This window comes from Leptopilina boulardi, unplaced genomic scaffold, assembly GCF_019393585.1.
Source record: "Leptopilina boulardi isolate dan_hultmark-lab unplaced genomic scaffold, ZJU_Lbou_2.1 LbouV2_30, whole genome shotgun sequence".
NCBI classification, from domain to species: Eukaryota; Metazoa; Arthropoda; class Insecta; order Hymenoptera; family Figitidae; genus Leptopilina; species Leptopilina boulardi.
Genome location: NW_026137863.1, coordinates 2,018,507 through 2,044,643, shown reverse-complemented (window position 1 = coordinate 2,044,643; position 26,137 = coordinate 2,018,507). Strand labels below are relative to the sequence as shown.

At 25.5% G+C, this 26,137-nt stretch overlaps 1 protein-coding gene across 4 annotated transcripts in view; it reads right to left on the bottom strand.

Annotated features, from left to right (window-relative positions):
- LOC127282428 (cytohesin-1) overlaps positions 1 to 26,137 on the bottom strand; it is a 45,904-nt gene that overhangs the window by 8,735 nt on the left and 11,032 nt on the right. The window lies entirely within an intron of this gene.

Below are 26,137 nucleotides of genomic sequence, written 5' to 3'. Positions count from 1 at the left end.
GTTTTCAATTTAAAATGAAATAAAATTCAATTATTTACGAGGCTGAAGTACGCAACGTTTATATAAACGATTTTTAAAGAAATAATTTTTTAAAATGAAAAATTCTATAATTTTTTGCCTAAAAAATATTTCTTGTATTTTTCATTAATCAATAAATTATAAAAAAATATTTTTTAGGCAAAAAATTATAGAATTTTTTATTTTAAAAAATTATTTATTTAAAAATCGTTTATAGAAACGTTGCGTACTTCAGCTTCGTAATTATTTTCTAAAATTTCTGTTTAAAATTAATTATCCAAATTTTCAATCAAAGATGAACTTAAATTAAATTATTATCCAAAATTTCAATTAAAATTTAATTATTTCCCAAAAATTTTCAATTTAAAATCAAATAAAATTTCATTATTCTCAAAAATTTGAATTCAAAATTAATTGAATTTAAAAGCATTTAAAAATTAATTATTTCTAAAATTTTCCATCGAAATTTTTTTTTTTTTTGAAATTTAATAATTTTAATTATAACTCTATAAGGAAATTCAATTATTTTTAAATATTTTAATAATATTCTTTGAAAATTCAACTATCTGAAATCATTTTTTATATGCGCCAGGAATTTATTATATTTATTTGTATCAAATAATTTTTATTTAAATTAAATAAATTGTATTTGAACCAATAATTTCTTTATTTGGAAATACCATGCCAAATAATAATTATTTGATACAAATAAATATTTATTTGATAATAATCAAGTAATCGAGTATTTGAATCAAATAAATTTTTTTTCAGTATAATTTATTTTATAATTACAATTTATTTTATTTTTTTATAAAGAATTACGTCAGTAAAATTTGTACAAAAAAATTTATTTTACACTTGAAAAATAATAACTAATTTTTTACCTGAATTTTTCTTTCAAAAAAAAAAAAAAAATTGATCAAGAAACGAAAAATTTTTTTTGAATGAAAAATAATAATTTGCGTATATAGAAAAATATTTTTTCTTCTAAATCGTTTGGTTTTCGACATAAAAAATTGTAAATAAATTTTTTGCCATTAAAATTTTTGTCATTTAAATTAATTTTTTTTTTACATATATTAATAAAAAAATCGCTGAAATCGAATTTGTTTTTGTTAAATCGATTAGCCTGAGAATTTACAGATCAGTTTCAATTCGTGCCAGCGCAAAATTAATTTGGTCTTATTAGAACGATGGAATACAGGAAGTTTTCGTGTCTATCACTTTAATTAAAGTAAAATGAAACTTTAATTAAAGTTTAGATTATATTTTCTCATTCTTGTTGTGAAAAATTATGAAACCGTCAAAAAAGAGACTAGAATCGTAATTACTATTGAAATTTAATGAATTTTGCATTTAAAATTCACATTTTTTTTTTATTTCTAATATTCCAATAACAATTATATGAAATTTTGTGACAGAAATAAAAAAAAAAAATATGTAGAAAATTATGTTTTAAAAAAAATTTTTTTAATTTTAGGTGACTATTTTTTGAAAAAAGAAAGTTTAGTTTATTTCAGGCCGGATATAGTTGAATCGACGACGACATGAAGAGATTCTTTGATCCCCCGGAAGTCTTCAGGACTAACACGTGTTATTACAAAACGTGTTTGGAGAATATTTATAGTTCCCCGTTCATGACAATCTACTTTCGGTTATTTTATTTTTTTTTTTCTTCTTTTTTTGAGAAATCAATTTTTAAACTATTTTTGAAATTAAATTTCAAAGCACCCTTCTATTTTCTCGTTTTAATTGAATTTAATTACTTTTTATTATGTCTCGTTTAATTAAATATATAAATACTCGTAATTTATTTGTCAAAGTGAATAAAACCCAATGAAAAAAAGGAAATTGTCCCGTTTATTATTAAATAAATAAATAAAAAAAAATACCAAATAAATAAAAAATCAATTAAAAAATAATTAATAATAATTTAATAATAAATAATAAAATAAATAATTAAATGAATTTAATGAAAAAATACGAAATAAAATACATTTTTCGAAAAATTGCAACCAAACTATAAATAAAATATAAATAAAGAAAAGAAAAAATATTGATTGAGCTACATATTCAGGTGAGGCAAGGTAAATAAAATGTTTCATAAAATCTTATTATCATGAGTATGAATGTATGGATAATATATGAAGATAAAACCGACTGAGACGCGAAGCCCTTGAAGAACGTGATTATATGGAGCTTCTTTTATTTTCCATCACCTCTCTCTACGTTATAAGACATCTCGTGGAAGACAAGAAAAAGAAAAGATAGAAACCATAGAAATTGTTGTCGTTTTTTTTTTTCAAAATAATATAATATAAATATATAAATAAAATATTCACACAAAAAAAGTCTAAATTAATTTTTTTTCTATTTTCAATGTTAAATTAAATCAATTTAGTAAATTTAAGATATAAAAATAAAATAAATAGGTGTTTCTTAAATTTCGCAAATAAAATAAAAATGTCAAACGAAATGATTATTGTTAACATTTCCATATTACACGCAGTATAACTAATTATAATAATTATCCTCACGTTCACAAACTTGACCCTGGTAGATAGATATACTAGATAAATAAAAAAAAAAAAAAAAAAAACATAAAAAAAATTATACTGGTCTATACTATTTTCCCTCAGTTAGAAGAGGGACAATATTCTCGAAACATGCAGACTGCAATTTGCGTTATCGATCTCTCGACGAACCCTTTTGCAAAACCCATGACCGTCAGAGGTTTTGCACGCAAACATAACATATTTATAATCAAGAGAGATAGTTCGTAGATTTGTGGAATGTAGATATTCATCGGTAACTATATAGAGTAGAAAAAAGAAAAAAAAATAAAGACACCTTTATGAATACACAAAACTGCGTACCAAGAAATAAATGTGTGTGAGGGTTGAAGAAAATAACCTGAAGGAAAGCACCCTCCAGCTACACACTCTGTAATTATTATTTAACGCAGATAGAGAGTTGAGGGCTTTATCCTTTAGGGGAAAGTTTGAAAATTACCCATGGTTCAAATGATATTATTATATAAAAAAAAAGGCTGATCAATAAAACGGAAAATTCAACCCTTTTTTTATAAAGACTTTGCAATTTTTAAATTTAATATTAATATAAAAATAAATTTAAACAAAATAAATATAAACAAAATCGAATAAAATAATAAAAATAAATAGGTATAATAGTAATATTTTATTCTTATATTAATATTATGCCTCGAAATATTTATTATCAATATTTATTATTATTATTATTATTATTATTATTATTATTATTATTATTACAGTGAAAAAAAATTTATTTGATTCAAATACTCGATTACTTGACTATTATTAAATAAATATTTATTTCTATCAAATAATTATTATTTGTCTCAATTAAATTGTATATGTTTTAAATACAGAAATTATTGGTTTAAATACAATTTATTTAATTCAAATAAAAATTATTTGATTCAATTAAATATTTATTTGATAATGCTCTAGTAATCGAGTATTTGAATCAAATAAATTTTTTTTCACTGTAAAATCAGTAATTGTATTGCATTGTCAAAAGAATAAAAAATTATTAGTATTATTGTTATTATTATTATTGTTATTATTATTATTATTATTATTATTATTAATATTATTATTATATTCAGTATAATTAAGTAAATAAATAATAATAATTATTATTGTAAGCCCGTTTACTCGTTTAGTAAAAAATAAAACAAATAATAACTATCAGATAATAACAAATGGTAAAAAATATAATAATATAAATAATAAACAAATTATTATTATTATTATTATTATTATTATTAATATGATAAATGTATAATTGATAGTCTAAGATAAAAATAAAATTACGATTAGTAAACGAAAAAAAGTGAATAAAAATTATAATGTTTGTGCAGATATACGAACCAATTATATTTAATAGTAATTTCCAAGTATAGTTACCATCGATTAATAGAACCATTAAAAAGAATATTAAATTCGTTTTGCAACCCAGCAAGTGATAAAATTGTGTCTATAGAATTTTTTGTAATTTTTTTTTATTTATTTGTTATTTACAATTTATTTGTAATGATTAAAAAAAATTGTGACATATGTTTAATTAGATAAGAAAATGTAATCATTGCGAAAAAATTTCATTTATCAAGTTTTAATTATTATATAATAATATATAACTAAAAAATAGAATTTAAAGAATAATTTTATATATATATATAAACGCAAAGCTAAAAATAGTTAATTAAATTTCATTTTTTATATCAAAATATATGTCACATATACATTTATATAATTAATTCAAGTATATAGGTTTGTGCACCTGACAGGGGTTAATGCACCACACGGGCATTTATATCCAGTGTCTTGGGAGACGTATTTAAATTTTAATCACTACCACTAATTAATTATATATAAAGTAATTTGAATATAAATTCAGATATGAAATTTATTATATATTTTTGAAATTTATAACGAAAACAAATATTTTTTTTTTCTTGAAATATCAGAAAAATGGATAATTTTGAAAAAAAATTTCTATAACTATTAAAATAAATATTGATTTGTATCAAACAAATTTTTAATTGTATCAAATAAACTATATATTGAAACCAATAATTTCTGTATTTAAACCAATAATTTCTGTATTTGAAACAAAAAAATAAAATTTAATTAACTAAAATAAAAAATTATTTGGTTTAAGGAAAGTATTTATTTGTATCAAATAATTTTTGTTTGCCTTAAATTTTTATTTGTATCAAAAAAAAATTTTTTTTTGTATTAATATTAAATTTATTTATTTTATTAAATTTATTATTAAATAATTTTTTAATTCGCATCAAAAAAAAAATTTCATTATTATCAAATAATTTTCAAATAATTAAAGGAGAAAGGAAAATTTATTTTTCAAATAAAATTTAATTGACTTAAATAAAAATTACTTGATTCCAGAAAAAATATTTATCTGACAATAGTCAAGTGTAACCGATTATTAATTTTTAATTTTTTTTTCAGTGTATTAGTGTGCGGACAAACTTTGATAAAAACGAACACCCAGTGTGAGTTAAACGACAGAAATGAGACGCCTTGTGTTGTTAAGTTGGGGTTAAGCTCATAGAGGTGTGGCCCTTCGTGGCAGGATCGAAGGGACGATAATAGTAAATTACAGCGAAAAAAAAATGGACCTCTTATTCTCAATTCTTTGCGGCAAAAAAAAAAGAAAAAAAAAAAAAAAAAGAGTAGAGCAGGATAGTGAGGAATTATTATTCATATAAGAATATATTTAAATATGCAATGCAGAACTGAATATAGAATCAAGCAATTGAGAATACAATCAGAAGGAATCTCAAATGAGTCGAGGGAGTAGAAAATCACATTTTGCATTTACACACACATATTCAATAATAACCAATGAATAGTTCATTATTTCGTATTAAATTTCAAGTTCTATTAATAAATAAATAAATAAATAAATAAACAAATAAACAAATAAATAAACAAATAAAATATTTATTAATTAAATCTGTCGAATATAATTTAATTATTATTTATTTATAATTTTTTTTTAATTTAATTAAAAATTATTTATAACTTAATTATAATTTAATTTATTGAGTAATAATTACTTTTGCACAAAAGGATTTATTTGAAACCCGTTTATGTTTAAAGAAATAAATTTATAATTTAATTAAAAATTATTTACAATTAAATTTTTTTATAATTCAATTAAAAATTATTTACAATTAAATTTATTTATAATTCAATAAAAAATTATTTATAATTTAATTACAATTTAATTTTTAATTCAATAAAAAATTATTTATAATTTAATTATAATTTAATTTATTGAGTAATAATTACTTTTGCACAAAAGGATTTTTTTGAAACCCGTTTATGTTTAAATAAATAAATTTATAATTTAATTAAAAATTATTTACAATTAAATTTATTTATAATTCAATAAAAAAATTATTTATAATTTAATTACAATTTAATTTTTAATTCAATAAAAAATTATTTATAATTTAATTATTATTATTTATTATTAAGCTTCAGCTTTTCGGCACAGAAATGGACTTGGTTTAATATTATTTATAATTTAATTACAATTTAATTTTTAATTTAATTTAAAAATTGCTTAAAAATTATTTGTAATGTAATTATAATTTTTTTTTTAAATCTTTTTTTTTTATTTATAGATTTATTTATAAATAAAATTTTGGAAAAAAATCTCAAAAGAATAATAATAATTATTTTTCTCCAAGATTTTATATAGCGATTAATCACAAGACAGGAAAAGAAAACTTGAGTTACACAATATATAAAAATCAATATTTTCCTGGGATTAAAATATATTATTTTTTTTCCCTCATCCGTCGTTTTATCGATGGCTTATATTCAAAAAGGACAGGAAATAACTCCTTAGCTCCCGTATATCCTCGTTATAACGAATTCATGTGATAAAAAGACAGGACAATAACTATTTCACGAAGAGGCATTGGTGGCGAGTTTCATTGTTCTCATAGTGTGTAAAATGTTGAATTCGCGTTCATTTGTTCTTCTCGGTTTCCATCCGGTCGTTTTTTTTTTTTTTTTTTTTTTTAAGGTCGTCTACAGGAGCTTTCGAAGGTGCGTGAGAAACTGACGTGATTCACTTAAAGAAATTCACGTGGTACAAGAATGCGAACTTTGCCTCTTGTATATACATATATATATTTATATCAATGAAGGCCAGAATTCTGAAATCGCGTGACAACATTTTGCGGAAGAGATCCGAATCGACAAAGAAAAAAAAAAAAAAAATTTCCTCCTTTCTTTTTCGACAAATACAGAAGTCACTTCCCTGTGTGAGGTGTAGTTAATTAGATACTATAAAAACAATGCAAGTGATTATTGAGAAAAATAATTATTAATATAAATAAATTGAAAATATAATTAACAATTAATTAAAATTATTTATTTATTATATATATTTTATACTTTATTAAATATTTTATTTTTTCTGTAATTTATTATTTATATTTATTTTTAATTTATTTATATTTTTTTTATTTATATACATATATTTATTCAAATAAACGGGCAAATAATTTTTAAATTCAAATTTACGTTCCAATTTGCAGAAATTAATAAAATATTTAAAAATTTAAAAATAATTAAATTTAAAATTAGATGAAATCAGATTTCCTAAAGAGATAGTAATAATTTTTTTTTTTTTCCCTCCCAAAGCGAAGAAGATTAATGGTAAGAATGAATCCGGGAAAGTATATCATCAACACAAATTCAGCTTCTTTCATATATTTTTTTTTTTTTTCACGAATCAAAAGCGAAGCACTCAGTATTTTTCTCAATGCGAGGAAAACAATGGTATGGCCAAGAGTTTAAAAAAAAAAAGAAATTTTTGCGTCCCTTTTTCCTAGCAATTTTTTCATTCATCTCCAAGAGCAAAGAGGATGGAGTTTTATATATATATAAATACACAGAGTATAGGTTTGTCGAAACAATAGAAAGAATTTTTTTTTGCAATTCTAAAAAGACAACAATGCACCGAGACTTTTCTGATCAAAAAAATCGACGCTAAATAATTCCCATAAATTTTTTTTTTAATCTAATAATTATTTTCATAATATTATTTACATATTTTGAACTAAAATTTTATTCTCAAATTAAGAATATATTTGTGAAATAAATAAATATAATTTTTTCATAAATTTATTATTATTATTATTTATTAATTGTAATAATTTATAATAATAATAATAATAATAATAATAATAATAATAATAATAATAAATAATAATGATACTAATAATAATGTATTGTTAATTAATTATACTAGTTATAAAATATAATTATAATGTAATTATAATAATTTAATTAATTAGAAAAAAAATAATAAAAGAAGTATATAATTTTTTTTCACAGTAAATACTTTGAGAGTTTGTTCGAGTTAATAAAATGTTTATCTTTTGTTTGTTATAGAATTATATATTGCACAGGTTTATATAGTGTCATTACCCGGTTGACACCAATAAAAAAGTGTGACATAAGTTTAGCTTCATTGGATTTTTTTTTTTTTTTTTTCCTTTACTGAACTTCATTCTCGTTTCACCAACGCTCTATTTCCTGACGATAATAGCGAGAAAAAAAAAAATTAACAAAGAATATAAGTCAAGAATTTTGTGCAATAATTATGAAAAAATATTTCTAAAGAATATTCGCATTAATTTTATTTTTCTCAGATACAAAAATATTGAATGAAAAATTCTAACGAATTTGCATTTCCTCATAATATAATATTTGCATGAAAAGCTATATATAAGCCAATTATTATAATTTTTTTTTTTTTATCAGTATATATACTTTTTCGAAATATTTTCTTTTAATAATTATATTTATTAAATTAAGTTAAAATTTTATTTTATTTTACTTTATTAATTTATTTCAATTTAATTATAAATAAAATATTTTTCAAATGTTTTATAGAGAAATTTTTTTTTTTAAATAATACAAAAGATGCACGTCTTTTAAAACGAGAACAAACTTCGTCTTTGATTTATTTTTGAAACAAGACCTTGGATAGAGAGAAACAAATTAAGCAATTTTTTTTTTTTTTGTTGCGATATATTAAAGTGTTTATAATAAATTAATAGGACAATTAGAGGAGGATATTGGTGTATTGTAACATTGCAAATATATATGCAAAAGAAAAAGAAAAAAAAGTGATAACGAATTAAGAAAACATGTAGCTAAGATAAGAAGATTACGTTTTGCTATTTTCGCGCGCACACTTGCTACTCGACCTGGTGGCATTTTACCAAAATATCTAGAATTGGCACGAATGCGGCAGCCAATTCGTCCTGGCCTAGCTACTTTTGTCCACACGCAGCCAAATTTCTCCCTGCACTAAACTTTTTTTTTTTTTTTTTTTTTTATATTGGTAACATATATTTTTGCAGCATCTGCAGTGTACATAACTGGACCAAAGGAAATTATTGGGTCAATCGGAATCGTATACAAACAATTTTTAACAATATAAATTTTTATAGAGAAATTAAATTTTTTTTTAAATTGATTTAATTCAAATAATCGCTATTGACTATTTATCAAATAAATATTTTCTGGAATCATAGTAATTTTTTATTTGAGTCAATTAAATTTTATTTTTTTTTCAAATACAGTTTATTTGATTCAAATAAAAATTATATATGATACAAATAAAATTTTTTTGATATAAAAAATTATTTGATACAAATAAATATTGTTTAATGGAAATAAAAATTATTTGATAAAATTAAAAATTGTTTAATGCAAATAAAAATTATTTGATACAAATAAATATTTCCTTGAACAAAATAATTTTTATTTGAGTCAATAAAATTTTATTTTGTTTCAAATACAATTTATTTGATTTAAATAAAAATTTTTTTTGTTGCACTGAGAAAAAAATTTATTTGATTTAAATAATCGGTTACTTGAATATTATCAAATAAATATTTACTTGAACCAAAAAAATTTTTTTTTTGAATTAAATAAATTATATTTGGACCAATAATTTCTATATTTGAAACAAATACCATTTTTTTTTTTTTTTTTTGACTCAAATAAAAATTATTTGGTTCAAGTAAATATTTATTTTTGCTAATAGTCAAATAATTATTTGAATCAAATAAATTTTTTTTTCAGTAGCTAATAAAAATTATTTGATAATAATAAAAATTATTTTGCTAAAAAAAAAATTGTTTAATGCAAATAAAAATTATTTGATACAAATAAAAATTATTTAGTGCAAATAAAAATTGTTTTAGTGCAAATAAAAATAATTTGATACATATAAATATTTCTTTGAACCAAATAATTATTATTTGAGTCAATTAAATGGCATTTCTTTCAATTAATTATTTATTTAATATAGAAAAAAAATATATAGAAATTATTGGTTTATAAATACCGTTTTTTTTTTAAATTAAATTGTTGGTGTCAAAAAATTATTTGGTTCAAGTAAATATTTATTTGCTAATAGTCAAATAATTATTTGAATCAAATAAATTTTTTTTCACTGTATTTACTTGAAAAAAAAAAAAAAAAAAAATGCAAAAAATTCTCACAGACTAGTAAAAATAATTCCACCTTTCATTTGCAATAACTGCAAATGCAAAGAGACAATTCGAATACAGAAAATGCAAATGAGAAAAAATTTTTTTTTTTTATATATATGGAAAAACTTTTACAAGTTTTGGGCCTACAGAATTTATATTATATATAACGGGAATTGAGTCGAGGTAAACCTGGTCAAGGATTATAATATGGCTGCACTGCGAAAAAGAGTTGCACTTTTGTTATATACAAAACGATTATCGTTATAAAGTAACGAAAGAAGAAAGAGGGTCATTCGCCAATAAATATATATACATCGTTTATGAAGCCAGCTGTGGAATGCAGGCGGTTCGACATTTCTGTAGTCAACGATGCGAACCTTGATTTTCTATATGCTCATACGTCATATGTTCATGCGTTCGCACAGCTGTGCTGGTTTTCGAAGGTAGAAATTACAGGTGCGGCATTTTTTTTTTAACCCCCTCCTCTTTCGGGTTCTTTAATATATAAGAGATCCATTAGGGATTTCAAGGAAGAAAAATACAATTTTAATTTAATGAGTAGAATCGTCATTAACCCCGAGAGTATATATATATATATATATATATATATATATATATATATATATATATATATATATATGACAGTTCCTTATGGAGTATTTCGCATTTATTTACCTAGTCTGAAAAAAAACCATCTGTTATATATATACGAGTCAAAAGTTCTCTTGGAGTTTATATTTTCCCACAGTAATTAGGTTAGAGGACTAGAAATTCTGAGAAAAAGACATAAAAACAGGGGCCTGATATCATAACGCAGAAAAAAAAAGTCTCATGGATAAATTTCTCTAACTATCCTCTCTTAAAAAGAAAAGAACAATGAAATTTTTATAAATTAATTTTAACGATTTTATACCAAATAAATAATTATTTATTTCTGCCAAATATAATTATTTATTTGTATCGAATAATTATTTACCTGTACCAAATAATTATTTATTTCTGCCAAATAATTATTTATCTGTACCAAATAAATAATTATTTCTATCGAATAATTTTTTATTTCTGCGAAATAATTATTTATCTGTACCAAATAAATATTTATCTGTACCAAATAATTATTTATTTCTGCCAAATAATTATTTATCTGTACCAAATAAATATTTATATATAGCAAATAAATAATTATCTGTACCAAATAATTATTTATTTCTGCCAAATAATTATTTATCTGTACCAAATAATTAATTATTTTTATCGAATAATTGTTTATTTCTGCCAAATAATTATTTATCTGTACCAAATAAATAATTATCCGTACGAAATAATTATATATTTCTGCCAAATAATTATTTATCTGTACCAAATAAATATTTATCTATACCAAATAAATAATTATCTGTATACTAAATAATGATTTATCTGTGTCAAATAATTGTTTATTTCTGCAAAAAAAATTATTTATTTCCATCAAATAAATATTATATTTAAAAAAAAAAAACTATATAATCCTCTTTTCTTCTCTTTTTGATAGAAAATATTTTCAAAGCGATTCCATTAGAGGTATTAAGAAATAATATCCCTTTTCTCTCAAATGAAAATGAATCCTTTTTGATATACCCTATAATATAAACAAAAGGGGGGGAAATTACTTGAGAAAACGAGATGAATTCGGAGATTAGTTTTTTTTTTTTTTATATAAAATAAAAAAAATTTGACAAAGTGCGCGGAACTTTAGAAGAGAAAGGGTCAAGGAACTTCCGTCAACTGTATGTGTTTATAATCTTGGATAAAAATCGTTAGTAACTTATGGCAAACCGATGTTTCAGACCGGTTGTTGGCGCTAGACGGAAGGGACTTTGAAGAAATCCTTTTTTGTCGTTAGTTCGCATTTCCTTGTCGGATAGTTGCGAGCCTGTTCGCGACAGTTTTACCTCTTTCGAGTCTCTCAAGCGCAAAAAAAAGAACGAAAAAAAAAAACCATCTTTCTCTCTCTAGCTTCTTTCCAGACGCAATTTAATTTTCCAAGAAACAACAGAGAGAACGAAGTTAATACCTAAAAATGAGTTTTTTTTTAATATTCCTTCCTTATCAGAAAAAAAATTTTCTTTTTCAGTAAACACGAATTTGAAAGAGTAAATTATTAATAAAATGGTTTTTGAATTACTTCATTGTTTTTTAAATTTGAATTAAAAAAATTTTAACTAATTCGATAGTAGAATTTTTTTTTACTATTTATTAAATTAAATTTTACTACCTAATTCGATAGTAAAAAAAAAATTTTTTTTTTGTTAATAATTAATTAAATTTTACTAATTCGATAGTAAAAAATTTTTTTTACTATTAATTAGTAAATTTTATTAATTTGATAGTAAATAAATTTTTTTTTTTAACTAAAAATTAGTTAAATTTTACTAATTTAATCATTTTTTTTCTTACTATTTATAATTAATTTTTTTTTTTACTAAAAATTAGTTAAATTTTACTAATTTAATCATTTTTTTTACTATTTATTAATTAAATTTAATTTTAAAGCAAATAGTGAGTCACTAATTCAAATTAATTAAAATTGCTAATTCAGATTTCAAAGTGTGATGTTAAAATTAGAAAATAAATTTCTATCTCAATTTTTCTTTAGAGAACATATTTTCAAAAATTAAGATAATGACCGAGAATCTCCATCAACTTGGAAAGTTGATCTTCCAAGGTCGTTATCTCCTTGTCTCACAAGAAACAACAGGGAATTTCCTATATAATACTCCTCGAATATTGAAACTGATATCCAGAAGTTAATCTTATTAAAACGATAGTTAATAATAATATTAGTAAAATTAATTTTCATTATACTAAAAATGGTCAAATCTCTAAATTATTATTATTATTATTATTATTATTATTATTAAAATAATTAAAATATAAAATAAAAAAAATTATTAAATTTTTAATTATAGATTAATACAGGAAAAATTATTAATAATTTAATAATTATTTATTTTATTTTTATCAATTAATAAATTAGTTAACTAATTTATTTATTTAATAATTATTAAATATTAATAATTACCTAATATTTCGAAAAAATATCTTGACCCTGATTTTTGAGAATTTAATTTAAAATTATTATATATGTAAAATATAATTAAATTAACATAAAAACTGAAATCTCAGATATTTTATCTGACAAAGAAATTTTGAAAATTTTTGATTAATTTTACGACAATATTCAATGACTCAAGTTCGATTCAATTTTTAGAGTAATGAGTACGCGGTGCAAATAGAAGTTTGATATAAAATAATTAAATACAGAATTTAATCGGTCAGAGTTCAAGGATCGTTTGATAATTCCTTTGTCATTAAGATCAACAGGTTCAATAATTAAGTATAGAAGTCATTGAATTATCTCAAAAGATGTAAAAAAAAATTAATTATTCATCTAATAAATATTTAAATAGTAATTAATTAATATTTTATAAATAAAATTAATTATTAAAATTGACAAATTGTACAAATACAAAAAAAATTAAATAAATAATAATAATAGTAATAATAATAATAATAATAATAGAATTAAAATTATTAAAATTACAAATTTAATTTTTAAATCCATATAATAATTAAATTAAAATTCAAGTGACAAAAAAAATTACAAGAAAATGTGAAAGAAAAAAAATTTTAAAGATAATAATTTGATTTTTTTTTTTTTTGAACGGAATAATTACTCCAGTCAAGGACTAAAAAAAAAGTTACCGGTTTCTGAGAATTTGCACTCTGCCCTTTGACTAAAGGCAAGGCAAACAGCTGACCATTATCATTAATCTACAAATATTATATATATATATATATCTCATATGTGGTATTTTCTCGTATTTTTTCCCAGATTTCTTCAAGTACTCTTTTGACACTTTTTTGTTGATCGTAAATTTTGTTTCTTTCAAAAAATAAAAAAAAAAAAATACACATATGCGTCACGTGTAAAAAAAAGGTAGCGAAATTGGAATTACGACATTGAAATCGTCGGAATTTTTTACATATATGATATTGAGTCAATGATTCAGCAACAGGTAAAGTTTCTTGCATTTTTATATCAGAAATGATTAGCAAATTGATACTCACACGTTTCGTTGATTCATCTAAAGACTTTTTTTTTTCTTTTTTTTTCTCAATCTAATGTCAACCATATCATTTTTCTTTTTTTGTAAATTTAATATAATTTTGAGCTTACCTGCAACAAATAAAATGGAAAAATTCATTAGTAAAACAAAATATACTATTAAAATAAAAATTAATAATAATAATTAACTCAATAAATGAAAATGAAAAATAATAATAATAATAATAAATTAATAAAAAAATAGAAAAAAATAAAAATAGACATAAAATAGATTAACAAATAAATACGTGATTTATAAATAAAACAGATATAATTTACGAGTATTTTCTTAATAAAAAAAAAAAAAAAAATTGCTTTTAAAATATTGAGATCATAAATTTAAGAGAGGTATTTATTTTGCTTTCTCCAGCTTCCTACTCGTGTGTTTTTTTAATAATCAATTTAATGGATGATACCTCCAATATTTGAAATAAATCCAGATTTTATTAAAGAAAATTCTTTTTTATATCTACTTTCATGAAAAAAAAAAAAAAATTCTTTTTGTCATTTAATTTATAATTTTCAACGAAATTTACATAAATTTCACTAATGAAAATAAGGAAGTGAAAAAAAATTGACAATAGGAGGAAAAAAAAAATCAGGAAAAAAAAACAAAGGTGCCTGTGGAAATAAAGAACCCACATAGATTTCTGCTATTTACACAACGGACGATGACTCGACATCTCAAGGCTTCCACATCTTAAATCTCCGGATATTTGCCTTTTCAAAATATCTCAAGAAAATTGCAATTAAATTCAAAGGATTGAAAAAAAGTCTAGACTACTTTCCCGTCTAGTGAACTAAAAAAAAAAAAATTCTATATAAAGAATTTCCAATATATTGTAAAAATAATATATAAATTTTATAAATAAATTTCCTCATTTTATTTATATAAAATATTATTTATAAAAAATACTTTAAATAAATCATTTTTTTATATAATTTTGTTTCAATAATTTAAAAAAAATTATTTTCCCCCTTTTTAAATCTTATTTTTATTTTTGAGTGAAAAATTTCGCAACATTTGCCACGAATTAATAAAAGTGATTTTTCTCCTTTGAGACTTTAGAGGAGATATCACTGAAAGAATTTTTTAATCCCAAAGGATTGTAATATTTTTTTTTTTAATTTTGTGTTTTTTATCGATTTGAATCGATGAAGAAAAATCAAGTCAGAAACTTTTAACGGCACGAGGTCACTAAAATATAAAAGGATTGAACGTCATCGAGCGAGAATAGATCCAGTGATCCGTGTAAACACAAACCATTTGCAGACACATTTGCATTGTCGCCCACTCTCGACAAAAATAATATAAAAAAAAAAATCAAAATACTATAATAATAAAAAATACATTCTCACAAAAAATAAAATTCGTTCCTAATGAAAAAAAAAGTTCCAAATATTCAGTGAAAAAAAAAAAAAAAATTATTTCATTCATAATAATCGACTTTTATCAAAATAAAAATTCAATCAAATAATTTTTATTTGAAATAAATAAATTGCATTTTTACCAAATAATTTTTTATTCGAATTAAATACAAATTTCTGTAATTGAAACTAAATTGACACAAAAAATAATTATATTATTCTAAATATTTATTTGATAATAGTAACCGATTATTTGGATCAAATAAATTTTTTGATTTTAATTATTTATTCTCATGATAACAATTAATTTTTTGTAATTTGAATTTTAATAAATTTTGTTTCTTTTTATTTTTTTTTTCACTCTAGAAAAGAATTTTTTTTTTTTGACTAAACGAATTTATCATTATTGGCAATTGTTCAATTTTTTTTATATATATAAAAAAAACTTGCAAGGCCATAGCAAAAAAAAAAAAAATACAAATTCCAGTAATAGAAAACGGGTCAACGACTCTGGGCAGGAACTTAAGTTGTCGACAATTACGAGACACGATTAAAAGCTCCTCTCGACTTTAAGGCGTCAATCAGCCGAAATTTATTTGTTCAAGCTTAAAATCATCTATTATTTCCGAATTTCAAACTGGAATAACGGGTCAATAACGATTGATTTCTTGAAAATGAAAAAAAAAATTTTTCTATGTCAAAACTCCTAAGCCAAAAATTAATAGGCATTTTCTTTTAAGATTTATTTTCAACTATTTTTTCCCCCCTTGAAAGTGATTAAAAATAATCCAAGATTTATTAGTTATATTTAAATTTAAAAAATTTTTGTAATAAGTACAGAATGAAGAAAATAAATCGAATCTAAAAAACAAAAAAAATTAATAAAAATAAAATAATAAAATAAATAAATAAAAATATAAATAAATAATAATAATAATAAAATATAATAAACAAATAAATAAAATAATAAATAAATAAAATAATAAAAAATAAAAATAAATAAATTAAAAAAATAGAGTTGCGAGAAAATATAAGAATATGAAATTGATTGCGAAAAAAGGCGTTTTGGAACGAGTCTGCCTCTTGGGATGTTGGCAATAGTTAATGGTAGTCAACAATATATGTTGACACCCTGATAACAATAAAAGACCGGAAAGAGTGACGAAAGGCAAAATTAAAAAAAAAAAAAAAAATATAAGGAAAAAAAAGAAATTGCAGGGCGCGATTCGTCCTTGTCGAGTATTATAACCTATTGTATAAAGATCTTATGATTACTATCAATTGTTATAACCGCCAAAGCCATCTACGAATGCTTCATATTCACACATTGTATGTAATTTTACATATACAATTCTTAACTCTCTACAGACCTCGCAAAAAAAAATCGAAAAAAAACAATTTTTAAAAAATTTTAATAAATATTTCATTTTCTTTATTATTAAAAATAAATTTCAATAATTTCTCAATAAGAATATTAAATTTAAAAAAAAAATTTATTTAAATAATATTTAAAAATGAAATATAAAAATAAATAATATTTATTATTCCAATAAATATTTAAAAAAATTTTTAATAATTTAAAAATACTTTCAATAATTGAATTTCTTAAAAAAAATCAAAAGCTATTATTATTATTAATAATATTTAATTATTAATAATTATTTTTAATAACAATAAATTATTATTAAAACTAATAATTGTCCATTAATTTAAAATAAATATTTAATAACAATTCTGTAAAGAAATTGAAAAAAAATATTTCTTTTTCGAAATAAATTAAAAAGAAAAGAGAAATGGATGCAACTCGGATGAATTTAGAATTCAAGTGATGCAAAAATAGGTTTTCAAATTGAAAAGAAAATCAATTAAATATAGCACATACATTGATAAACACGAAGCTTTTTAACCTATTTTTGAGTTAAGAGATTCAGTTAATCTCGAGAAGCTTTAAATTTATGAAGGAAACTTTGGCTTCGTTTCAATTAAATATGAATCAAACTCGAGTGCATTTGTAATAAATATATATATATATACATATAACATAAAGGAACAAGTTAATGGTGAATATTTACATATAGTTAAACGTCTCTTTCGACAGTAATTTAAATGTCTTCTGTCTTCGTTTCAACAGTAAATAAAATCCAGTTTAAAAAAATAGAATAAAATTTTTCTTTCCAGTATTAATTTAAAAGAAATTATATCGTCATTTTAATTTGAAGGTTCCGTATGTTATTTTTAAAAATAAGTCTTGTCGATAAGGTTAATCTTTTTTTTTTTTTTTAAAAAAAGAAAAAGGTATTTAAAGTCTGGTTTGTAAAATGTATGTTAATGCAAAACTATTTTGAAAGAATGAGGCTCTAATTTCACAGGAAAATTTCTTACGTGTAATGAGGCTGAAATTAAAGACCGCAAACTGTGTAAAAATGGTGAAAAATACTTTGCAAAGGAGAGTAATTACCACTGTTTACATTTACGAGCATTGAATATAGAAAAAGGCATTTTTCTCAACAATAAAATATAAAAATATCTATATTATATATTTTTACAAATTAAATAAAAATTAGTTAAATAAATTAATTAATTATTATAAAAATTCAAAAATAGAAATTGGTAAATAAAAATATAAATAAAATTAATTAAATTGTAAATAAATTAATTTGAATTAATTTAATTAATTAAATTTAATTTACAATTTAAATTAAATTTTCAAGACAATAAATAAAAAAAATTTGTTTCTTGAATTGAACAAATTTAAATGTTTACTAAATTCAAATCTTAATTTATTTAAATACTAATGTTAATTTCAAGTTTAATTGAAACTTTAATTACAGCTAGTGAGAAAAAAAGCCTAATTTATACTGTTACGTAAATTGAGAAATTTTTCGATTATTAAATAAATAAAAGGAAAACGACTCAAATTACTTCACTTAAAATTTTGTATTTATCCTTCACCGAGCGGTAAGTGAAGGATGATGGGTAGTCCCATTTAAAGAGAGGTCTCACCTAGTTCCTTCTTTGAATTAAATATTAATCGGATTTATTTTAATTTCTTTAATAAAAATTTGAGACAGAGAATTAATAAAATTTAATTTTGATTTATTGATATAGACAATGTTAAATACTTAAAACAGCTCGAAGAGTGTCGAAAGAGGAAACAATTGTTGATTGACCCTAAGGTTTTTTTTTTTGGACTCCTGCTCAGAGAGAGAAGCGAACTCCGGCCTAGGCTGGAACTTGAAGGTGAAATTGATGAGTGAATACAGTGTTCTACCCCGCGATGAGACCAAGGTACATCCAGGGTGAAGAGCTTAGAAAAGACTGTCTGATTGTTTTCCTGGTGAAAACTTGGAAGCTACCGGTGACGTGTCCCGGGGAAAAAAAAGGCAGAACTGTCCCCTCTTTTTGAATTTTCCACTCCCACAATTTGCCAAATTTCATCCCTCCTTGAATGGTGGTGGGGGATGTGTAAGAATGAGTCTGTGTTGGTGAGTCTCATTTAGGAGGCTCTAATTGCTTCTTTAGACCTTCTAAGATTTTATTGCAGTGGCGACAACCCAAATTTTATTGATGTTGATTTAGGCCAGGGCGATGTACTTTCGGAGGTGCTGTACTATTTCCCTTCCGAATCCATTCGCATTATCTCTCAGAGCAATCGTCCGTTCACCCAGATTAACAATATGTAAAACTATTTTATGGTTATCCTCTAACGAAAAACTCGAACTGAAATAGGCATAAGTTTTTTTCTTTTATTACATTTTGGAGATTTAGAAAAAATACGGATTAAGAGTTTGAAGCTTAAGTTACAATTTTATGTTTTTACAATTTTACGGCCCTTGCACCATTTGCGAGTTTAACAATTTGTTGTTTATTAAAGTTGAACATGTTTTATAAATTTAACCATGATTATTACAAAAAAAAAAAATAAAATAAAAAGATTCGTAACTAATTCTAATTAACACTCTCTCTAACGATTACTGATATATATGTACATATATAAAGAATAATAATAAATGAGAGTTGACATAAAGGTATTATATATTTTATCCGGACACAAAAAAAAGATGTTAATTAATAATACTAATGGTTTAACCTAAGGTTCCTCTCTGATTCCGATACTCCATACTTTAATAAAAATAAAAAAATTAAGAGTTAATTATTATCATTAAAAAAAGGAAAGAAAAATTAAATAAATTTTTAAGGGCCTTGGGACGTCACACCCCCCTTCTTAGACGGTACATCGGGGTAGTCGGTGTAGCGAACATCGCAAATTATTGTGATACAGGAATTAAGATTTTTTTTGTTTTGTTTTTAAACATAAGCGATACCGAGGCGTTTGTAAAATTTTATAATTTATTCTTGGAAGGTTAGATACTGTAAGCGATTTTACATTAAGATTAAATATCTATGTAGAGATTAGTATTATCTAAGTTTAGGCGAAAGTTAACACACAAGCACACAACACAACATTAGTATATATAAAAGAATTTAAGTTATTACATAATTACATGGATGTACGGAAAAGAGTTAGTAAAAGTAAAAATATTAGTATAGTTAATACATTAAAGTGCCAAAATTTCGGTTGTTAAACAGATACATATTCATTTATATTGTGAATTAAGGCTTAACATTGGTGAGCTTCGATTAGTTAATAAGAATTGTAGGACATAAAAGGAAAATTTAGAATCACACATCTCACACACATCTGAGAAAGGAACCAGAGAGTTTTAATTGTCACATTAGACAAGATCTAAACATTAATTTTGAACGGTATCAAAATCAAGTCTTGATTTATATAAATTATTAGCGCGAAGCATCAGATCATTACTTTTATATACTGATACTTTTCTTGTTCTATAGTTCTTTTGAATTTGCATAACGTTTAAATGATATTAACTTATTTATTCAATAAAATTTAATAATATTACTAGAAAAGAAAACACTATTTATTGGTAGAAGTTATGTATGGTTTTACAAATCTAAAAGACAATATCAAAATACATAAATTAAAACATATAAAATACATAAAAAAGAAAAAAAAAATATATATATATATTTTTTTTTTTTTTTAATTAATTAAATTTTTTTTTTATTTTTAATATTAAAATTATTATTTATTTATTTTTGATATTCCCATAACCAGAAATTTATTTACTAGGATGAAATTTAATTAGTTAACTAAAGTTTAAGTAATAAATAAAGAAAGTAATAAAAAAAAAAAGAGTATCGATATCTATTACAATAAAAAAAAAATGAAGACAAATAAAATAATGATTCGAATCGTCATGAACAATTATAGTTCCATATTAGGATCGGGTAGATGAGCGTGTTTGATCTTATCCGCATGTTTCAAAATTCGGTTTCCTTTATGATCTTCCAACAAGAGGTTATTTTTTTCTAGGATTTCGATAACTGGATATGGTCCTACATAATGGCTATCGAGTTTATTTACGCGTGGTTCGCGCAAAACATATACTAGATCTCCTACTCGAAAAGTTTGAGGGTTTACTCGACGATCGTAAATTTGTTTTGAACGTTCTTTAGCTTGAACTAAATTCTTTTCGACAATGTCGTTGATATCGCCTAAATGGACAACTAAATCAGAAACATAAGAACCGTAAGTTTGCAACTGTTCCGCAGAAGGAAGTGAAGATGGAAATCGAGCTCGCTTTCCGAAAACGACTTCATGCGGGGTAAATTTAGTTGCTTCATGCATCGAAGTATTATATGAAAACATACAAAAGGGAAGTAGTCGATCCCAATCTTCATAATCATCTAAAAAATGTTTTAAGTAATCGGATATCACTTGATGGCTACGTTCGAGTGCTCCGTTACTCTGAGGGTGATATGCAGACGTCATATCTAATTTAATCTTGAAAATATCAGATAGATGTTGGAAGATCTGATTGTTGTATTCGGTTCCTCGATCGGTGAGAATAATTTTAGGTGTCCCGAATTGAGCGATAAGATGTCTAGCGAAAGCATCAGCAACTTGGTGGGCCGTTTTCCTCGGTATGGGGACGGCTAAACAATATTTAGAGAAACAATCCTGTATTGTTAATATGTATTTATTTCCCGAAGGAGTGGGAGGAAGGGGGCCTACGGTATCTAGTGCTACCTTGTAGAACGGTTCTGAGGGCGTGTCTGTTATCACCATTGGTTGACGTGTTTTGATACGAACTAATTTTTGTTTTTGACAACTACCACAATGACGAATAGCATTGTCAATTTCGCGTTTCATGTCTGTCCAGTAGTAACGTTCTCGGATTCGTCTGTAAGTCTTAGTACAACCTTTATGACCGCCCGCTAAGCTTGAATGATATTCCCGAATGATTGTCTTTCTTTGTTCAGGGGGCGGAATAGTTACCTCACCTTTACACATGGTGATTTTCACATCTACGTCACTAAAAACCTCGAGTATCATTTTTTCGAATTCGATTGTCGATATTATTTTGGAATTGTCTGGCAAACTAGGAATTCGAAAAGATGTTGCGCAGATATTATTTACAGCTTCTTTCAATGCCCGAGTGCTGCATAAAATATCCTCGCGAGAAGTGTGGTCATAATAATTATCTTTGTATATCACACTAAATGTATTCGTTTTACCTGTTTGCGAGATAATTACTTGGCCCTTTTTTGGACAACATTTTCTCAAGGATTCGGAGCGGACAAAATTTAAGTCAGATAAGGCAAGCGACTCATTTGTTATAAAATTACAATCCGCAGGTAGAAAATGAACGTAATTATCGCGTGATAGAGTGAGAGTATCTGGAGATCGAACAATTACGGGAGGTCCGGTCCCCTCAATCAAATTTTGTTCATTTAAATTTCCTTCATTCTGTTTACGTATACTAGGTGATATGGACTCGTAAATACCAACTACAAAAGGTTCAGAATGAGAGACGTCTTGGGTTGGAATAGCGTGATTCTGTGATCTTTCTGAAACTAGATCGTTGTTATTGTTTGTTTCGACAGATGGTCCAGGAGTGGGGGTTGAAAACAGATTTGAATTAAAATTGACAAGAGGGGCCAATTCATGCAGGAGAGAGTTCTGTTCTTGAGATTGTCGAGAATCGATTGAAACTGGGTCGTGAATGACAGTTTCTTCTAATTGTTCTTCAACCAAGGTTGATTCTGAGTCTGAATCGGAAGCTTCAGGTCTAAAAGGTAAAATCAACGTGGAAGAATTTTCCACATTTTCCTCAGGTTCTCGAGTAGGACTTTCAGAGTCACTTGGTGCAAAATCAATATCACCATCTTGATGTGTGGGCTTCCTATAACGCGAATTACGAATCTCAGTGTCGGAATCTACATCCGCATCCTCGGAAGATGAATCGTACCTTACTTTAAACGAGTGGAAAGGATCTGATTCACGTGCCGCTTGTTTTCTCAATCTAACTCGGGTACCGATCCCTAAATCATCTGGTTGTGCGTTGTCTTTCGCGGGCTGATTCTCAAAGCTAACCCTTTTCCGCGGGCGACCTCGTTTAGGTCTTGGTGTATCTTGCAAAACCAGAATTGGAGCCACACTAGAATCAACTGGATTCCGAGATAGTGCGTCGGCATTTTGCAATGTTTTTCCTGGTCGATATTGAATTTTGTATCTATAGCCAGATAATTTCAGGCGCCAACGCATTAATCGAGATGACGGGTCTTTTACTCCATGCAACCAAACGAGTGCTTGGTGATCCGTCACAATAGTAAACGCGTCATTTATGAGAAAATGACGAAAATGTTTTGTGAATTCAACCACCGCGAGGCATTCCTTTTCAGTTACAGAGTAATTTCTTTCGGCGGCATTTAAAGAGCGCGAAGCATAAGCGACTGGATGATCTTTACCTAACTCGCCCTGGCTTAGAACAGCCCCGATTGCATGATCCGATGCATCGGTAGTCAAAATAAAAGGTTTATCCCATTGAATGCATTTTAGTACAGGTTGGTGGCTGAGAGCGTCTTTCAAGTCAGAAAAACTTAGCTTCTGACTTTCTTCCCATACAAAGGGTTGATCTTTCTTTAGCAGGTTGTTAAGCGGTTTGGCTCGACTTGCGAAATTCGGGATATATCGGCGATAATAATTTGCGATTCCTAAAAATTGACGAATGTTTTTTACATTTTTAGGAACAGGAAATTCGAGAATAGATTTTAACAATCTTGGATCGGGACGTACCCCGTCTTCCGAAATTTCGTGACCGAGATAGCATACTTTTGGCGACAAGAATACACATTTTTCTGGTTGGAGTTTGAGTCCCGCGTGTTCCAAACGAGCGAACAGATTTTTGATTTTTATTTTATGTTCCTGAAGCGAGGACGCGTAAACAACTATATCGTCGAGATAAACGAATAACTCAACGCCATTGAGGCCTAATAATACTCGATTCATGAGCCTTTGAAAAGTCGCTGGGGCACCTTTTAATCCGAAGGGCATTCGAAGATATTCGTAATGTCCATCAGTGGTCGAGAAAGCAGTCTTTGGACTATCGTCAGAATTCATGGGAATTTGGTGGAATCCCGAAGCCAAATCGAATACGGAAAAGAATTTTGCTCCTCCTAAATTTTCTAAAATTTCGGATATGTTAGGAAGCGGATACCGATCGCCAATCGTTTTTTCGTTCAAATCGCGAAAATCAATCACCATTCTCCATTGCCGATTGCCCTGAGCGTCAGGTTTTTTAGGGACAATCCACAACGGAGAATTGTATGGGGATGTTGAGTGTTTAATCACCTTCGATTTAAGCAATTTCGCGATTTGCCGTCTAACTTCCGCTTTGTGCACCGGAGGATATCGATATTGTTTGGTAGTTATCGGTCTATCGTCGGTGGTGGGAATATCATGCTGTACCATATTAGTTCCCGGTAAATCGTCGCCCGGTAATAGAAATAAGTGGGGGAATTCTTCAACTAATTCGCGCACGTGTATCCTTTGCTCCGTGTCAAGGTGATTTAATCCGACCTTTTTTAAAACTTTGTTTACTCGTTCAATTACTGTTATGCTTTGACCGGTGTCAGATTCGCTTGCCCAAAGATCGTTTTCGAATGAGTCAGAATCTGCAAAATCACAAGGAATAATTTCTTGTGGTTCTAATTGTACGCAAATGTCAGACTCCGTGGTATTTATGGCCAAAGCGTAACATTTACCATCTTTAACCGACACGGCCGCGTTACCGATAAAAAGACCGTCTCCTGCGTCGAGTCGCGGAAGATAACCTTCGGTTATCTTTTCGTTTGATACGTTAATAGGGATAACTTGGCGACTTCGCGCTTGTATTCTAAAAATGGGACAGTTTTCCCCGCGACCTTCTCTTTTAACGCCTTCTGAATTTCTCGACGAAGTTACGAAAGGTATGGGACGCAACGGCTGGCAATCTGTAACGATGGTATTATAATGGAAAGAAATTTCGGCTTTAACTTGACGCAAAAATGTTACTCCAATTATTCCATCACCTGGGATTGGTAAATTTTCGTTCATGACATGAAAAGTTACTTGCGTATCGAAAATATTTAATTGTGTTGAACCCAAAGAAGCGATTTGAGAAAAAGTAACACCGGTTATTACTCGTTGATCTTGTGTGTCTATCATCGTGTCCGGATGTAAAGCTTTAATGGAAATAAGATTGACAGTGGCTCCAGTGTCAATTAAAAACCTCGCTTTACCTGTCCGAAAGTCTCGCGATTTTATATTTATTTCTGGGCATTCGTCGACTGTTCCCACAGTGCTCCCGCACGAATGTACCGTACCAGATTCTCTTGCGGTTGATTCGAGGTCGCAGATTTGAGAATCATTTTGGGAGCTGCGCTCGCCCGTGGCGCTGAGCGAGCGCTGTTGGAGTTTAAACATTCAGGATTAATATGCCCTTGATGAGAATCTACGGAATCTACAATAGGTATAGTTGAATTTAATGTTTGGCTCGTTTCTAAAGGCATGACACTATGGAGAGTATTTTGATATTGAGGAAAGGTTAAACTTTCGAGATCTAAACAACAATTTGGGCAAAATTGAAGAGGAGGAAGTAGATTTGGTTCGCTAGAAGTTACTGCTACCGATTCTACTTTGTTATCGCGTAAAAATTGTTGTCTGGGTGGCACATTAGCTTGATTTGAATATGGTTGTCGATGCATTAAATAAGGGCGATTTTCAACGGGACCCGGACGAAATGCTAATGGAGTTTGAAATCGGGCAGAAGGTAACGATTCGCGTGATTGCCAACCGTGTTTTTCTGATATCTCATCGAGATGTCTTTGTTCTTCAATAGCGATTGTAATCGCGTCGTTGAGAGATTCGGGTTTACGAGTTGACACACGCATTTCCAAACTACCGTATAATCCCATTATAAACGCGCCCAAAGCACTATCACTAATTAACGCAATTTTTGCTTTTAAATCATTTTCGTTTGCTGACTTATAAGTGGTCTTGATAGCAGCTTTAGCGCCGCTCACTAATTGTTTTATCCGAGCTCCATAGTCGACTATACTTTCGTTACGGTTAATTTTAGCTAACTGCATTTCGCGAA